The 16,007-nt window shown below is 34.5% G+C and overlaps 1 long non-coding RNA gene across 5 annotated transcripts; it reads left to right on the top strand.

The window, feature by feature from the left end:
• The first annotated feature begins 4,411 nt into the window (after positions 1 to 4,411).
• LOC121997653 lies at positions 4,412 to 12,209 on the top strand. 5 transcript variants are annotated; one of them, XR_006116338.1, is made up of 4 exons: positions 4,412 to 4,664; positions 5,502 to 7,565; positions 7,648 to 7,697; positions 9,092 to 12,209. It is a non-coding gene; the product is annotated as an uncharacterized LOC121997653 (long non-coding RNA). The 5 variants fall into 5 exon arrangements; XR_006116339.1 differs by lacking the exon at positions 9,092 to 12,209 and adding an exon at positions 7,846 to 8,595 and having other exon boundaries at positions 5,533 to 7,565; XR_006116336.1 differs by lacking the exon at positions 9,092 to 12,209 and adding an exon at positions 7,846 to 8,595 and having other exon boundaries at positions 5,521 to 7,565.
• Positions 12,210 to 16,007: the final 3,798 nt, after the last annotated feature.

Raw genomic sequence — 16,007 nt, 5'->3', positions numbered from 1 at the left:
TATAAGCCTTTGAATCCTACTTAAATTTGATATGTTTGGTTCATTTCTGAAGGTTCCTTTCTCTTATTAGAAGATGTGTTATTAATTTCCATTTGTTGCTTTGTGGGAGAAATTGGATTTAGAGTATACAAATTGCCTACTAATGTACCAGAATAGATAATAACCCTATTTTTCTTGATAACTACTTTGTCATCAAAAGAAACAGAATATCCATCCAAAAATAGTTTAGAAACTGAAATTAAATTCTTTCTAAAACTTGGTACATAAAGATAATTTCTCAAAATAAAAGTTCTATTCCTATCGAATGATAAGTAGACATCTCCCACTGCAATAGCCGCCACCTTCGTAGCATTGCCCATGTAGACGGTTCTCTCCTTCATATAGTCGACGGGTTTCCTGGAACCCTGCAATGAATTACAGACATGATCAGTGGCTCCTGTATCTATACACTAGGTGCTGGTAGATAACACCACTAACAACTAGTAGAGAATAAAATATACCTTTATTGTTCTCTTTCCTACGAGGACAGTCCGCCTTCCAATGTACAGACTGTTTGCAGATGAAGCACTTGCCCTTTGGCTTCTTCACTCCAGCTTTTGGTCCAGTACCTAGAGATCTATTCACCTTCTTTGCCGAGCCATCCTGTTTCTTCTTCTTTTTGCCTTTCAACTTAGAAGTAGAAATATTTTCAGCAAAGTGAATCTGAGAACTATGACGAAATATACCTTTTGCTGCCTGAAGTTCTGTCAGAAGTTCCGCCAATGTATAAGCCATTTTGTTCATGTTATAGTTCTGGCGGAACTACTCAAAACTTCTGAGTAGCGTTTGGAGAATAATATCGATGGGGTTCCCCATCGATTTCAGCTCCAAGAATTTGTATTTTGTTCAAATAAGCCATCATCTTTAGGATATGATCCCTTACGAGTGTCCCCTCTGACATGGTGGCTGTCATTAACTTTCTCATTGCCTTTTGCCTAGCAGCCCGATTCTGGTGTCCGAAGAGTTCCTTGAGATTGTTTATCATGTCATAAGCAGTTAGTAAGTCCTGATGCTGATGTTGCAGCACATTTGACATTGAAGTCAAAATGTAACACCGCGCTATCTCATCTGTCTTTACCCATTTCTTATGACACTCAATCTCCTCTTCACTAGAATCACTATTAGGCACATTAGGGCGGACCTCTAAATAGTACAAACTTATAGCCCTCGCAGTTAGGACAATGCCCCAGTTTCCTTTCCAATCTATGTAATTGGGACCAGTAAGTTTGTTCTCTTTCAGTATAATAGCCAGTGGATTGAAAGTGTTAGAGTGTATACTAAAAGCCTAGCTTTTGTAAATATTTATTTTTGAAATAAAAGAATCACATTGGTCAAATATCTATATTTTATTTGTTAAAGTGTAGTTGTTCAAATTAATTTATATTGTAGATAACATAGTGTGTGGTGTCACACACAGAAGATCATGCTATCAGTTCTTTATAAATTATAAACAGTTGCTCACGACTAAGATGGAAAAGAACAAACCATTGGAATAGTCGTAGTGTAATTATGTGTTAGTTTATCTTGACTAATAAATTACACTAGTACACTCTAAGTGTATTGAGTAAGACCATTTTAGGTAAGTTCTTTTTATAGTGACTTAATAAAAGAACAAGACCTTAGTTATTATGGAAGTGTGTGCTCTTAATCCTAATATAATAACAAGCACATATATTTAGTATTTATTTCTTTAACTTATCAAAGGATGAGATTTAGCTTGATAAATCAATAGGTCCGATAAGTTGGGAAATGATATTACTTATAGTATGTGTTGTTGATTATAGAAGGAAACTGTGTCCTAGTAAATCTAGGTTGAGAATGTTCCCAAGAGAAGCTCATAAGGATTGTCATGTTAAACCTTGCTGGTGGACTTAGTCCGACATGACAATGAGGTTGAGTGGTACTACTCTTAGACTTAGATATTAATTAAGTGAGTTGTCAGTAACTTACTTAATTAGTTGACATTCATTATCTTAAACATAGGGAGACTAACACACTCATGATAAGAAGGAACCCATAAATGTAATTTGGGATTGGTGCGGTAGTGCAACAATAACTCTCTAGTGGAATGAGTTATTGTTGATGAACTTGAGTTGTGTGTTCGGGGCGAACACGGGATACTCAAGCTCATCGGAAGGCCAAAACTAATTTCTCCTCTAGGTCCCTGTTGTAGCCTTATTAAAGCCTCAAGTCCATCCAAATATAAGTCCATCTTGGTGTCCAAGAAGGGGGCCAGTCCAATGCTTGGTGACCAAGCAAGAGTCGGCCACATCCTCCTCTATGGGGGTCGGCCCTTTTGCTTGGTGACCAAGCAAGTAGGGGCCGACCATGATTAATTCAAGTAGAAGGGGTATTTTGAATTTTTAAAATTTTCTCTTTGTAGAAAACTATAAGTTTTACAAGAGAAATTTTAAAATGAAAAACTTTCCTTATTTGAATTAGGTCACATGATTTAATAGAGAGTTTTAAAAGTTTTAAAACTTTTCTTTTTTAACCATCCTCATGGTTTTAAAAAAAAGGAAGAGAAGTTTTAAAATTAATTTTTTTATTTTTTAACCATGTTAAAAAAGAAAATTTTATAAGAGAAGTTTTAAATTTTAAAACATGGTTTTAATTTTTAAAAATTTTCCTTTTTTAACATCTACTTTAGGAAAGAGAGCATGTAAAATTTTATAGGAGGATTTCTTCTTTTATAAAATTTTATAAAATTTTTTCCTTCCCCTTGATGATGTGGCCGCCACCCTTGCTTGGTGCCCAAGCAAGGGGCCGACCAAAATAAATAAAATTAAATCATCATCCAATTAATATTTGATGATTGATTCAATCAAGTGGAAAGAAAAGGGAAAAGAAAAACCAAGAGGAAGATTTTAACTTTTGTAAAAAGTCTTTCCTTATTTGCCTTGGGCAAGTAATATAATAGAAGGGGTGAGGAGGCCTCAAGTTAGATTAATTCTTATTCTCTTAGTGGAGTTCCTCTTGGTGGCAGGCCCCTCTCTCCCTCTCTTTTCCTTTTGCTCTCTTTTTCTCCTTGGTGGTGGTGGCGGCCGAATTCTAGAGGAGGAGGAAGAAGGTTTTGGGTGGTGTTCATCTTGGAAGATTGTCGCCCACACGACGTCCAAGGCGAGGCGAGGAATACGACAGAAGATCTCGAGGTTATTAGCATACAAAGAAAAGATATAATTAGCAATTGTTTTCCGCATCATGCTAGTTATTTTTCTTTGTATGAATTCCAAACACAAGAGACATTAGATCTAGTTTTTTGAATTAGTAATTCGTGTTTGTGTTTTTCTTTATTTTTCGAATTTGTGATTCGATTGTTCTTTTTGGTTAAACCTAGAGTTATATAAGGAAATTAAATATTAGCATTCCTTAAAAGGCTTTGTCTAGGCGGTGGTGAATGCTCTCATACCCAAGAAGGTCATGTGCCTCGCCATGCAGTCCTGAAAGCTAATTTTGAAAATTAATATTTAATTGAATTTATAACCTAGGTGGATTTGGATCAATAGTGTTAAGTTCCGCTTGCGATCCAAGTGTAAACCATTAAGAACAGATAAGTTAAATTTGGAATCAATAATATTAAGTTCCATTTGCGATTCCTAATTTAACTTCTAAAGAACACAATAGGTTGTTTAGAAAAGGTTCGACATTTGTACAAAATTTTTGTACAGTGGAACCGGTACGATTTTCCTAGGACCAACCAACAGAAAGTCATCCTAAGAATCACAAAATAAGTTTTGGGCAAAACTCTTAATTTAGAATAATATTGATTCCTCAAACAATACTATTTATATTTACCAACACCTCAAAACACCGTGAATTTTGCATGCCGCGTTAGTATGGACGTATACAAATTCAAACATTTGTAAGAGGAAGTTTTACCCATTAATTTTATTATCTTGTCATCCTAACTTTATGACAAATAAAATTAATAGTTGGTTTTCCTTTAGTCACACAAAAAATAGCAGTAACTCCGTTGGGGAGGATACTATCGAATGTGTCTAAGTGTATATCATTACTTGATACTAGGGCTGTAAACGAGTCAAGTCGCTCGTGAGCCGCTCGGTTAAAGCTTTGCTCGAGCTTGATTTTGACCGAGCTCGAGCCGAGCTCGAGCCGGCTCGTTTAGTATTCGAGTCGAGTTCGGGCTGAAATAATACTAGCTCGATGGCTTGTCAAGCTTTTTCGAGCCAGGCTATATGTATAATACATGATGTTTATTTATTCATGTAACTATTAATAAATTTAGTGCCATTACATAATTCATGATAAGTACCGGGTAAAACTGTAAATTTTAAAATTTTAATTTTAAAATCTAAATCCAATTCTTAAATTCTAATTTCTAAATTCCTAAATATCAGATTTTAGCTACAACCCTAATTTCAACGCTCGAGCCTCTCAACTTTCCCTTCGTCGCCGCCTTCTCAACTTTCCCTTCGTCGCCGCCTTCTCAACCTCTCAACTTTCCCTTCATTGCCGCCTTCTCAACCATTGCCGCCTACTCAGCAGTCGCCGTCGTTCCTAGTCAGTAGTCGCCTCCGTGCCTATTTAGGAGTCGCCGCCGTGCCTACTTGGTGTCTCAGCCGCACCCTCGGTCGGGAACAAACCTCTTTCGTGCATTTTTTTTGGTGAGTTTTCAGAAAACACTGTGTTCTATGCGTTTCTTGTTTCTTCCTTTTTCTTGATGCCATAAATGCACAAATTTGGTCATTCAAGAGATCCACAATCCACGCTTGAAGTAGATAGAAGGATAAACTCTACCGCCGAACCCAACTTTCTTTTGTTGTACTGATAAAGTCCACGCTTGAAGTAGATAGAAGGATAATCATGTAATAACAAAGAAAAGGTGAATTAATACCTCAAAGTGATTGGTCTCTACCTGATAATAGGTAGTACAGGGGTAGCATTACTTTTAATCTTAAACTGAACTCATAATTTCACTTATGGATCATGCTATGATTATCATTGTTTCATCGTTTAACCTGACTATATGAGGTTGGCTAATTTTTTATACTTTTTATAAACCTAAATAAATCTGGTTTGGAATTGGTACAAATAGTCTTGTTTAATTCAAATCTGTATCATGTGTTAAATTTGATTGGACAAACATTATTTCATAAGGTTAAAATTCTTAGCAAATGACACAATCGATATTTTCTTAACACTCCTATCTGTGGGTGTTGGGATTACAAAAAACTACCTGAAGTTCAACAATCGGACTAGTTTAATTAAGGTTATATTCTATATTTATTTAAATGGGCATGATTCAAACATATATTTTCTGCATGTTAAGTCTGGTTGGTGAGCACTATGATCTAAAAACTTGATCCATTAAGAAAGGGTATATTCTTCTCTTAAGTCTTAACAATAGTAAAATTCATACTTTTAGTTTGTCCTAATTCATCATTTATATTCTCTCGACTTTATTTTTTTTCTTCTGAGTTTTTATATAATTTATTTGGCAGTTTTTTATCTCTTGATCAGTTATGTCTGTAGAAGGGTCATCTCTTCCACTTACCATAAATAGTGTCATAGCTGAAAGTAATGAGGTTAATCTTGAGATCAACAAGAAAATTGACATAGCTGGTCAAGAAACACAAGAAAATCCTGAAGCAAAAGAGGAAGAGGGGTGTCAAACAAAGAAAAGGAAAAAAAAATTTAGAAGTTTGAAATGATTTTGACACAGTGGATGGATCAAAGAAAGAAAAATGTAAACATTGCCAATCTCTTTTTACATTGGGTAAATCAGGGGCCACATCAAGTCTTTTGAGGCATAGATTAAATTGTGTGAAGAGAAAAATTAATTTACGAGCAACTGAACAACAATCAAAGTTGAGTTTTTTGCCCACTGATTCAGCTTCGCCATCCATTCTTACTTTGCATTCTGGAAAATTTGACATGGAACAAATGAGGGAGGCAGCTGCTTATTGGATCATGATGCATGAACACCCATTCACCATTCTTGATGAAGAGGGGTTCAATTTAATGATAAGGCGTGGAATGCCGGAATGGCAAAATATTAGTAGGACGACATGCCGAGCAGATTGTATGAAAATTTTTGAGATTGAGAAAAAGAAGTTGAAGAAGAGTCTTGAGTGTGTTAATAAAATAAGTTTGACAACAGATTGTTGGAAGTCAAAGACTCAAAAGATTGAATACATGGTTGTCACTGGACATTGGATTGATTCTTGTTGGAATTTACAAAAGAGAGTTTTAAGTTTCATTAACATTCCACCACCAAGGGGAGATCTTCAAATTTTCGATGCCATTTTCAAGTGTATGAAAGAGTGGGGCATTGAAAACAAGGTTTTCACTATTACAGTTGATAATGCTTTAAGTAATGATTTGGCTATTCGATATATGAAAGATACCATTCAAAGGTCAAGAACATTGGCATGTGAAGGAAATTTATTTCATGTTCGTTGTTGTGCACATATCTTGAACTTGTGCATTCAAGATGAATTGAGGGAGATTGAAGATATTATTGGTAATATAAGGGAAAGTGTAGAATATGTAAATCGTTCAGAGGTAAGATGTGTGCAATTTGCAGAGTGTGTATAACAACTACCGTTGAAGGATAAAAAATTGATTCGTGATTGCAAAACCAGGTGGAACTCGACTTTTGAGATGTTAAGTTGTGCACTCAAGTTCAAAGAAGCTTTTAAGATGTTCAAAGAACGTGATCTCTTTTATGGTTGCTGCCCTCAAGAAGGAGAATGGAATAAAGCTCAAAAGATTTGCTCACTGTTGGAGGCATTTTGGACAGCCACACACATTATTTCAGGTAGTGAGTATCCTACTTCAAATTTATTTCTTCAAGAAGTTCAAAAAATAAAGTCAGCATTGGATATTTATGCACAACATGAAGATTTGTTTCTTAAGCAACTAGCTAGCAAAATGAAAGAAAAATTTGAAAAGTATTGGAGTGATTGTAATTTATTGATGGCTATAGCTGCTGTGTTAGATCCAACCAAAAAAATGCTTGCTGTTGAATTTTGTTTTCCTAAGCTTTATTCTGAATTGGATGCCTCTAAGCATATCTCAAAAGTTAAGGAGATAATTAATTCTCTTTATGAGGAGTATGTTGTTGAAGAAACTAATAAAGGAGCACCTCATTTATCTGAGTCTGAGAGTTTTGGTTCTTCAAGTGCTAGAAAAGTCAACAAAGTTCTGTGTATAATTGGGATGATTTTAATGATTATTGTGCAAAATTTGAAATTTCGGAGACTAAGAGATCTGAATTAGTAGATTATCTTGAAAAGGGTCGTCTAAAGAAGAATGAGATTCCTGAAAAATTTTCGTATTTAGAATGGTGGAGAATGAATAGAATGCAGTATCCAATATTGTCAAAGATAGCAGTTGATATTTTAGCTATTCCAGTGAGTTCAGTGGCTTCAGAAGCAACATTTAGTGCAGGGACAAGAGTTATTGATTCTTATCGTTCATCTCTCTTTCCAGACACAGTGCAGACTCTACTGTGTGGGGGTGATTGGCTTCGACAAATACATGGACTGAAAAAGAAGACTAAAGTAAGTTAAATTTCATTATTAGCTTTCTAAGTTGCATACTAATGTATTTAATCGCTTATTTATCTGATTCTTACTTTTTCAGGAAAGCTAAAACTTATCAAGAAATTGTTCTTCCAGTATCTATCTCTTAAAGTAAGTAAAATTTTAGTTCTTTGTTTAACATGTGTTTCCAGTGTAATTATTGTGCTATTACAATTAAGCTTAATATCACTTCATATTATTGAATGCAGATTGTGATATTGCAGTTAAGCTTAATATCACTTCATATTATTGAATGTAGATTGCAGTATAGGTGGTATGATTGAGAATTTGAGATGGAGATGAAGATATTGATTGTTGCAGAAATTTAGTGTTTTGAGCGGTTTGGATTGGAACTTTGGATGGTTTGAATTTGGAATATCATGTTTTTGGATTTGGTTAATTTTGTTAGGAATTTGAGATGAAGTTTGATATTTTGGCAACAAGAATAGTGTTTTATGAGATAATTGTGTTTTTTATTTATGCTTTTTTTATTATCTGAGACTAAGAATTTGAGATATTTGTGTTGTGAATTTGTGATGTTCAAATAGTTTTCTTGTATCTCATAGATGAATAATTGATGTTTTGATGTTTAGTTTTAGGGATGAATTTGGCCATTATTTATTTAAACTTGTTATTGTTTGATTTACAATATAAAAAAAATACAGTAAAATTGGTTTAGTTTATGACTCTAGCTCGAGCTCGAGCTTGAAAGCTTGAATTTAATTCGAGCTTTTTGAGTCGAGCTCAAGCCTAGGATTAAATGATCGAGCCAAGCTAAAACTTAAATTTATAAGATTGATCGAGCTCGAGCTCGAGCCGAGCTTACCTAAATCAAGTCGAGCCGAGCTTGAGCCAAGGCTGGCTTGAGCTTGACTCGACTCGTTTACAACCCTACTTGATACTTAGTCCATTAAATAAGATTGTGCCCCTTCAGTTGGAGAAGATCACACGCTCCTAGATAATTTTCTATAATCATCCATAAAAGGAAGTTTGATCTAGCTAGTGACCCGCAAACAAACTCATCCGTTGTGGAGGAAGGCACTTAGAGTCAACACGTAAGTTTATTTGCATCACTTTCAAACCAGTAATGGAGACCGTGGAATTTATTTAAAATCCCTCTCCCACTTAGTTATTTAAGGTGAGGAATTTTAACCATGCAAGCACACATCACAGTAAATAAAAGTAATAAATATGGAAATTAATTTTCCAACTATTATGGTTTCTTCCATCACTGTCCTCCGTGTGCTACCAACCCTATCTGCTGACATCTTTAGCCACCATAATCGGGTCTAGTCGTCGCATCTATCTTGCTTCTTATTCCGCTGCGCCTCTGGTCCTCAAATAGTACCACGCCTGCAAGGATACGATCCGCGACAAAAATAGAATTTTACATTTATCGATCCTATATTCCACAAAGGAATATACATGAGGTCTAGATTGAACAGAAAGTAAAATCTTAGGGATAATACAGCTTCTGTTGTATTTAATACATACAATCATTGCAGAGAAATTCAGAAATTCAGAAATTCAGAATGAGTTGCAGTGATCATTGCACAAAAATCTGCAAAGACATTAAAGTGCAGAGCTGGAATGTGAGGTGCATTTTGTATCAAATTTGTATCAAGATTTAGAATGCAATATTCAAATGAGGGGAAGCTTAATTGAAATTTAAGAATATGCTGAAAACAAATGGTATGCTTACTTTCATTAGCATCTGCAAAATAAGAAAGGATGAAATTCAGAAACTCCATCTAGACACAAAAATGCAGAAACGGTGAATTTTGTAGCTATTGAAATCTGATCATAATAGACTATATTTCGGAATTCAATTGGTGGGTATCATTTTACCAATGAAGTACTTGAACATGGCATCATTATTTCTGAAGAAGTGAAGAGAATTGCAGCAACTGGATACTCAGAATAGAAATGGAAAAAGAATGCAATATGTTTTCTTCACACCTGTATGACTGGATCTGGACTTTCTAAAATAAGGAATTCAGCAGTCAGAACTCTACCTTCCATTATCCTGTGCCGAATTTCCATTGAAGCAAAATTCTGAAACTTCAGTTTAGAAGGAAGCTGGAATTCAATAAAGTCAATTTATTTTGCAAGCACTTGGCCTGTAGAATTGAAGTGAAGTATTTGGCCTTCTATTTCAATCCAATTGAAATCTGCTATGAGTTAAAGCATGTATGAACAATGGAGGAGATTGCTGGAATTGTCATGCTCCACTGCAGTACACAAAATTCAGTAGAATGATTGTTTTTGCTGTGGATGTACTGTGGAATTTAGTGGTTGTGATTCCTGGAAATGCATAATTGGACTGGTACGGAATTGTCAAGTTTATATCTCCAATCCAGCTTGATTCTTTTCCTATTCTTCTCCGGTATCTGAGCAAAAAGAAGGCATGTTGGATAGCCTCTTAAACTGTAATTGATGTATCAACTTTGACAAGTTGCATGCCAAGCTTTTGTGGCAAGTTTCTGATAAGTGTAAAAATCAAGTGAAGTTCTTGTTTACTCAAGGACAAGTAGCATTTCATTCTTCTCAAGTCTCAGGTGATTTAAAATCTTGAATTTCTAAGAATCAAAATTGTGAAACTGATCTTGGACAGCAATAATTGAAATGTTCAAGAGAAGAAAAGGGGCCGCTGGAATGTAAATTCAGTGCTTTGATTATAATGTGCTAAATATTTTATATATCTTCATGGTTAGTGAAAGGGCTTAAGTAAGTTCTTGCTTGATCAGTGACAAGTAAGGAGTTATTCTTTTCAAGCTTATGACCATTATCTGGAATTTGAATTCTAAAAATCTGATCTGTGGAGCTGAGTTCAGTAGCATGAATGATGAGTATCAAATGGAGCTTTAGAATGTCAAGTTTCAGTTGATAGCTGCAAAGGCTTGAGGAGGAATAAAGAAGACAAAGGCTCTTGGTATTAATTGCAGAAATTGAAAGCAAGAAACTGCAGGTGACAGTGAACATGTGTAACTATTGGGAACTAATTCTTATGGATCAACATTCAAAATTCAAAAAATAGCAACCTTCAATTGTTGGAGTACTTCAATTCAGAACATTCATGTTGTTCAGGAATGGAAAGTTAAAGAAGTTGCAGAAACAAAAAGGGAAACAATTCAGCTAGTGTGGTGACAGGGGAGTATCAAGAACTAGAGGTTGTATCAAGAAAAGGAGCAAGGGTTTGAATCTTGGTGCCAACTTCATATGATATTTCTGAACAGCAACAGTTAGAATTCATCCAAAATCTGAAACCTACAATTAAATCAAAGTGCTGGAATTGGAATTCAGAAGCTGCAACTATATAAGATTGAATTGATATCATGAATGATGAAGAAAGCTGAGATGAGTGGCACAATAGGAGCTAGATTTTGTGGGTTTTGAACTCTGTGAAACATTTAACACTAAAGGTTAAATCAGTTATTAAGTGCCCCTCAAGTTCAATGTGGGTAGAAATTTGGGCAGATGGAAGGCTGAATTTGAATCTGAACAATTACCATTGAAAGCTGCAGAAATGAAAAAAAATATAGCAAGTGTGTGTCAAGCTCTTCTTGCAATTCTCTAATCAATGGAAGGATCAAGAAAAGCTAGGTGTATGTAATATGAATGCATTTATAAGCTGTTGGACACACAGAATTTAGAAACTTGCAGCAATCTACAGAAAGGAAAAATCTGCAGGAACGAATTTGAAGATGATGTTTAAGCAAGCTCAGTTCTGTAATGTCAGATTGAAGTCTATCGAGTCCATGAAGCTGTTCCAGATAGTATCAAAGACGTTGAAAAGGAAGAAGGAAACAATTGCAAGAATTTGATATGCAGAATGAAGAAAGCTGTAAGCTGCAGCAGAGAATGTGCAAATTGTGCCAATCTTTCAACCAAATTTTCTGATCAGGAATAAGGCTGCAAGAAATCGAAGTGTTGATACTTAACCTGGCATTCTCTTGAAGAAACTGAAGTTTGAAACCATGAATTTTCGAAGCTAACTACTCTTGGATTCTTGCTGAATTTGATTGCTGAATTGTAACATCTTTGAGGAATCTTCTTAAAGAAACTGAAATGGATGTATCAGATTGGTATGTTGAGTGTCAAACTTAAGTTTTATCTTGCCGTTACACTAAAGCTGATTAAGACTTAAACTGGAATTTAGTGCTATTATCAGAGGTTGAGGCTGGGTTGCAGTAAGTGTATAAGAAATGCATTTCTTTGGTCAGTTGAGCAGCTTAAATCTCATTGATTTTGATTTCTGCAACTTCAAAATCATAGGAAGCTGATTTATAGTTTGAGTTGGTATCAAATTGAATTGGAATTCTTGCAAATATGAATTTCTGAATTGCTGGGTTTGGAGTTGTGATTGTTCATTGCTGAATTTTGTGATCAAAGCTGTTAATAGTGATTAATGGAATTTGATTAAATCTTTATTGAATCTGAAAAATCAGAAACAGAGAAATGAAAATGCAGAATTCTGATGTGTATACTGTGGTGCTCTACGATTTCTTCTTTTTGCTTTCAAGTAATGTATGCATAAATGAATGCATTTTTTCAAGTGGATTGCAAAAGGAATGTAAATCTCAAAAGAGAAGGAAACGACTTCAAGAGAAGAGCTCTCCTACACATTTATTGTCAATTGGTGTCATTGCATTTTGAATTCTTTCTTGATTGCTTGAATCTGAATTCTTAATTGCATGATTACCAGAATTCAGAATCCAGATTCGAAATTTCTACAACATTTGCAAAAATGAACCAATGTATCAACAATTTCATGTTAGTGCTAAACTTCTATGAAGTCTTTGATTGGTAGTAGCAGAACTGAGTTTCTATTTACAAGAATTAAGATTGTAGGAAAAAACTGTGAAAATTTCAGAATATGAGTTCTATTTTATACCAGTGCAACATGAATACATTTTTCAAGCTGTTTAGGAGAGCTGGAAATTCTGTTAAAAGCAGATGGAATGTGGTAATATCTTGTTTTTGGGTAGGTTTTAGAGAAACCAATAAGTTTAAAGGTGGTTTTTCAAATTATGTTCAAAATTTAACTGAAATATACAGAAACAGAATTCAGAAATCAGATTTGCTGCTTTCTAACAATTCTTATTGGTTATTTGAGATAATTGATTGCTACTTGAAGCCTTAGATTCTTGCAGTAACCACTCCACCAACTTGCCTCTGTTATGATGAATTCAAATTTACAGAGAAAGAAAGACAAAGAAAAATTTGTAGAAAGAAAAGCAATAGCTACAATTCAGCCAATGGATTTCGGAACTGTTTTGTGCCATTTATTGATGCTATTTTTTATCAAAATTGTAGTTGCTTCATAGCTCAAGAATTCTCCTGGATATGAACTATCTTAATTTACAAATTTTTAAACTGCATAGCTTCACTGTATTACAGAAATTGCAACTCAATTACAGCAAGTATCATTTCTGAAATTGTAGTATCAATGGAGTTTTGATTTGGTACTTCCTTAAGACAATAATAGCTCTTGCAGTCTTATAAGATCTTCTTTACAGAATTTGTTGCAGCAAATGTTAGAATCCAGATTTTAGCAGCACCTTACAAATTTGATTGTTTTGCTTGATTCTATGAAGTGTTGCATTGTCCGAGACGACCAATATTTTAAGTGTGGGGGAGGGAACTCTTCTTGGCAAGTTGATGTGAGATTATTTTAGTCTCCAAATACTGAAATTGAAGTGCAAAAACAGTGAAGAAGAAAGGAAAAAATAATGGCAAAATAAAAGAGTATCAAGTGTGGAGATAGAGTATCAAAATTTTTGGATAGCCATCAAATTAAAGGGGAGTTTAGCTTGATCTTTTGTATTGATAATGACAAATAGTATTCATCTTTTACACATCAAAATTGGTCAACTCATCAAGTATATTCCTCCAATTCTCTCATCTTCTCAATTTTTCATTGAATACTTTTCTTTTGCTTGTTTCATCCACGTAAATTGTTCTTTTTGATTCTATTTCAATTCTTCATGATAAATTCCTTTTGATTCATGTATGCTATGTTTATAGTGGTGGAGAATTAGAAAATAAGCAAGCTTATGGTAGTGAAATATTGTGAGTTGCATTGAGTGAATTCCACATATATGTAATTTTGAGTGTGAGAGCTAGAATAGGTAAAAACCTTGTGAAATTGCAACTTGCTTAATTTTTCAATTGGATTGAAGCTACCATACCTACTGATTATTGTTTGGATTGTATTCATGATTGTTTGTGATCTTTAGATGGTCTTAGTTAAATTCTTTTTACTATCTTTTAGATATTGCTAGGGAATTTGTGTGGAGATGATTTTTAGTTTTCTTGACTTGCACGGGACGTTCAAGACTAAGTGAGGAGGATTTGACAACTATGATTTTACTGTATTATTTTGATTCATATATGCATGGTATGATGTTGATTTCATATGTTTAAATCATGATTACATCACATTTTATGCATTGTCTTTATTTTTGGATTTAATTACAAATTATCTTATTTTTGGTGTTATTTGATGTTAATATTTGATTCTTATTTTGTAGGCATCAAAGGATCTTGGATTTAGATCTATTCGAACCGAATTTGTGCTCTAATAGGAGTTTAAACGAGAAGATCAAGTTGCGGAGCATTATGGACCGTTCATCGAAGATTGGACAGATCTGAACCATCCAGTGAAGATCTGGTTGATCCGACCTAAGGGAGAGTAGATCCAGACCCTAGATCAAGATCAGTACCTCCGGATCAGATTTTAGGTGACTTTTCTGTTGGTTGCTACTCGGAAAACCTAATGGTTCCACTGTATAAAAATTTTGTACAAAGGTCTGAACCTTTTCCCAGCTACCATGTGTTCTTTTAAATTAAACTCGGATCGCCTGCGGAACTTAACACGTTTGATCCTAAGTTTAATTTATTTGTTCTTTTAGGTTTAGACTTGGATCTCCTGCGGAACTTAACACGTTCGATCCAAATCACCTAGGTTATTAATTCCATTAAATATTAATTTCCAAAATTGGCTTCCAGGACTGCATGGCGAGGCACATGACCTTCTTGGATATGGGAACAACCACCACCGCCTAGACAAAGCCTTTTAAGGAAAGCTAATATTTAATTTCCTTAAATAACTTTAGGTCAACCAAAAGGAACAATCAAATCACAAGGAAAAGAAAAACAAAAGAACACAACATCGAAAACTAATTCGAAATACTAGAATCACATGCCTCTTGTATTTGATATTTTTACATGAAGATAAAACTAACATGATGCGGAAAACAATATTAGTTATACCTTACTTAGAAGATAATGACCTTTTGATCTTCTACCGTATTCCTCTTCTAATCTCGGACGTTGTGTGGGCAACGATCTTCCGAGACGAGGACCACCTAGCACCTTCTTCTCCTTCCTTCAAGATTCGGCCAAGCTCAAAGCTTCCAAAGGATGAAGATCTTTTCCACCAACTAAGGATGCAAGCTTTCTCTCCTTCTTCTCCAAGCTAAAATCCGGCCACCACTTGATCTCCAAGGAGGAAGAGAGGTTCGGCCACAAGGATGGAGAGAAGAGAAAGGGAAGAGGTCGACCACACCAAGGAAGAAAAGAGGGAGAAAACAATAGAGGTTGTTCACCTTGAAGGCACCCAAAACTCCCTCTTTTATAATCCTTAGCTTTGGCAAATAAGAAAATTTAATTACAATAAAATTTTCTTAACTTTCTTTGACATGAATTAATTAAGAAAAAATAAATAAAATTTCCTAGTAGATCATGTCATGGTCGTCCACCTCATGGAGAGCAAACAAGGCAATTTTCAATCAACAATTAAAATTCCTTATTTGTCTTCGGAAATTTAAAAAAAATAAAATTTCCCTTTAAAATCCCTTCATGGTTGATAAAAAGAAATTTCTATAATTTTAATTTTTCAACATGCGAATAATTTACAAAGAAGAAAAATAAAATATCCTTTGTAGAAACTTATAAAAGAGATATTTTAATTTTTAATCTTTTGTAGAAACTTATAAAAGAGATATTTTAATTTTTAATCTCTCCAATAAATTATATCTTTCACATAAGAAAATTTTAAAATTAAAATTCTTTTCTAATTTAATAGGGTCGGCCACCTAAGCTTGGGTTCAAGCTAGGGCCGGCCACCCATGGACCAAGGTTTGGTCGACCCCTACACCATGGGTATGAAGGTGGGTATAGTATTAGGATGTATACTAAAAGTCTAGCTTTTGGTATAAACATTTATCTAGAAATAAGAATCACATTGGTCAAATGTCTACATTTATGATAAATGTAGTTGTTTAATTAATTTATATTGTAGATAACATGGTGTGTGGTGTCACACACAGAGGATCATGTTATCAATACCTTATAAATTATAAACAGTAGCTCACGACCAAAATGGAAAGGAACAAACCATTGGAAGGTCGTAGTGTA

Source organism: Zingiber officinale, chromosome 6A (assembly GCF_018446385.1).
Source record: "Zingiber officinale cultivar Zhangliang chromosome 6A, Zo_v1.1, whole genome shotgun sequence".
Classification (NCBI taxonomy): Eukaryota; Viridiplantae; Streptophyta; class Magnoliopsida; order Zingiberales; family Zingiberaceae; genus Zingiber; species Zingiber officinale.
This window is presented reverse-complemented; position numbering and strand designations above follow the sequence as displayed.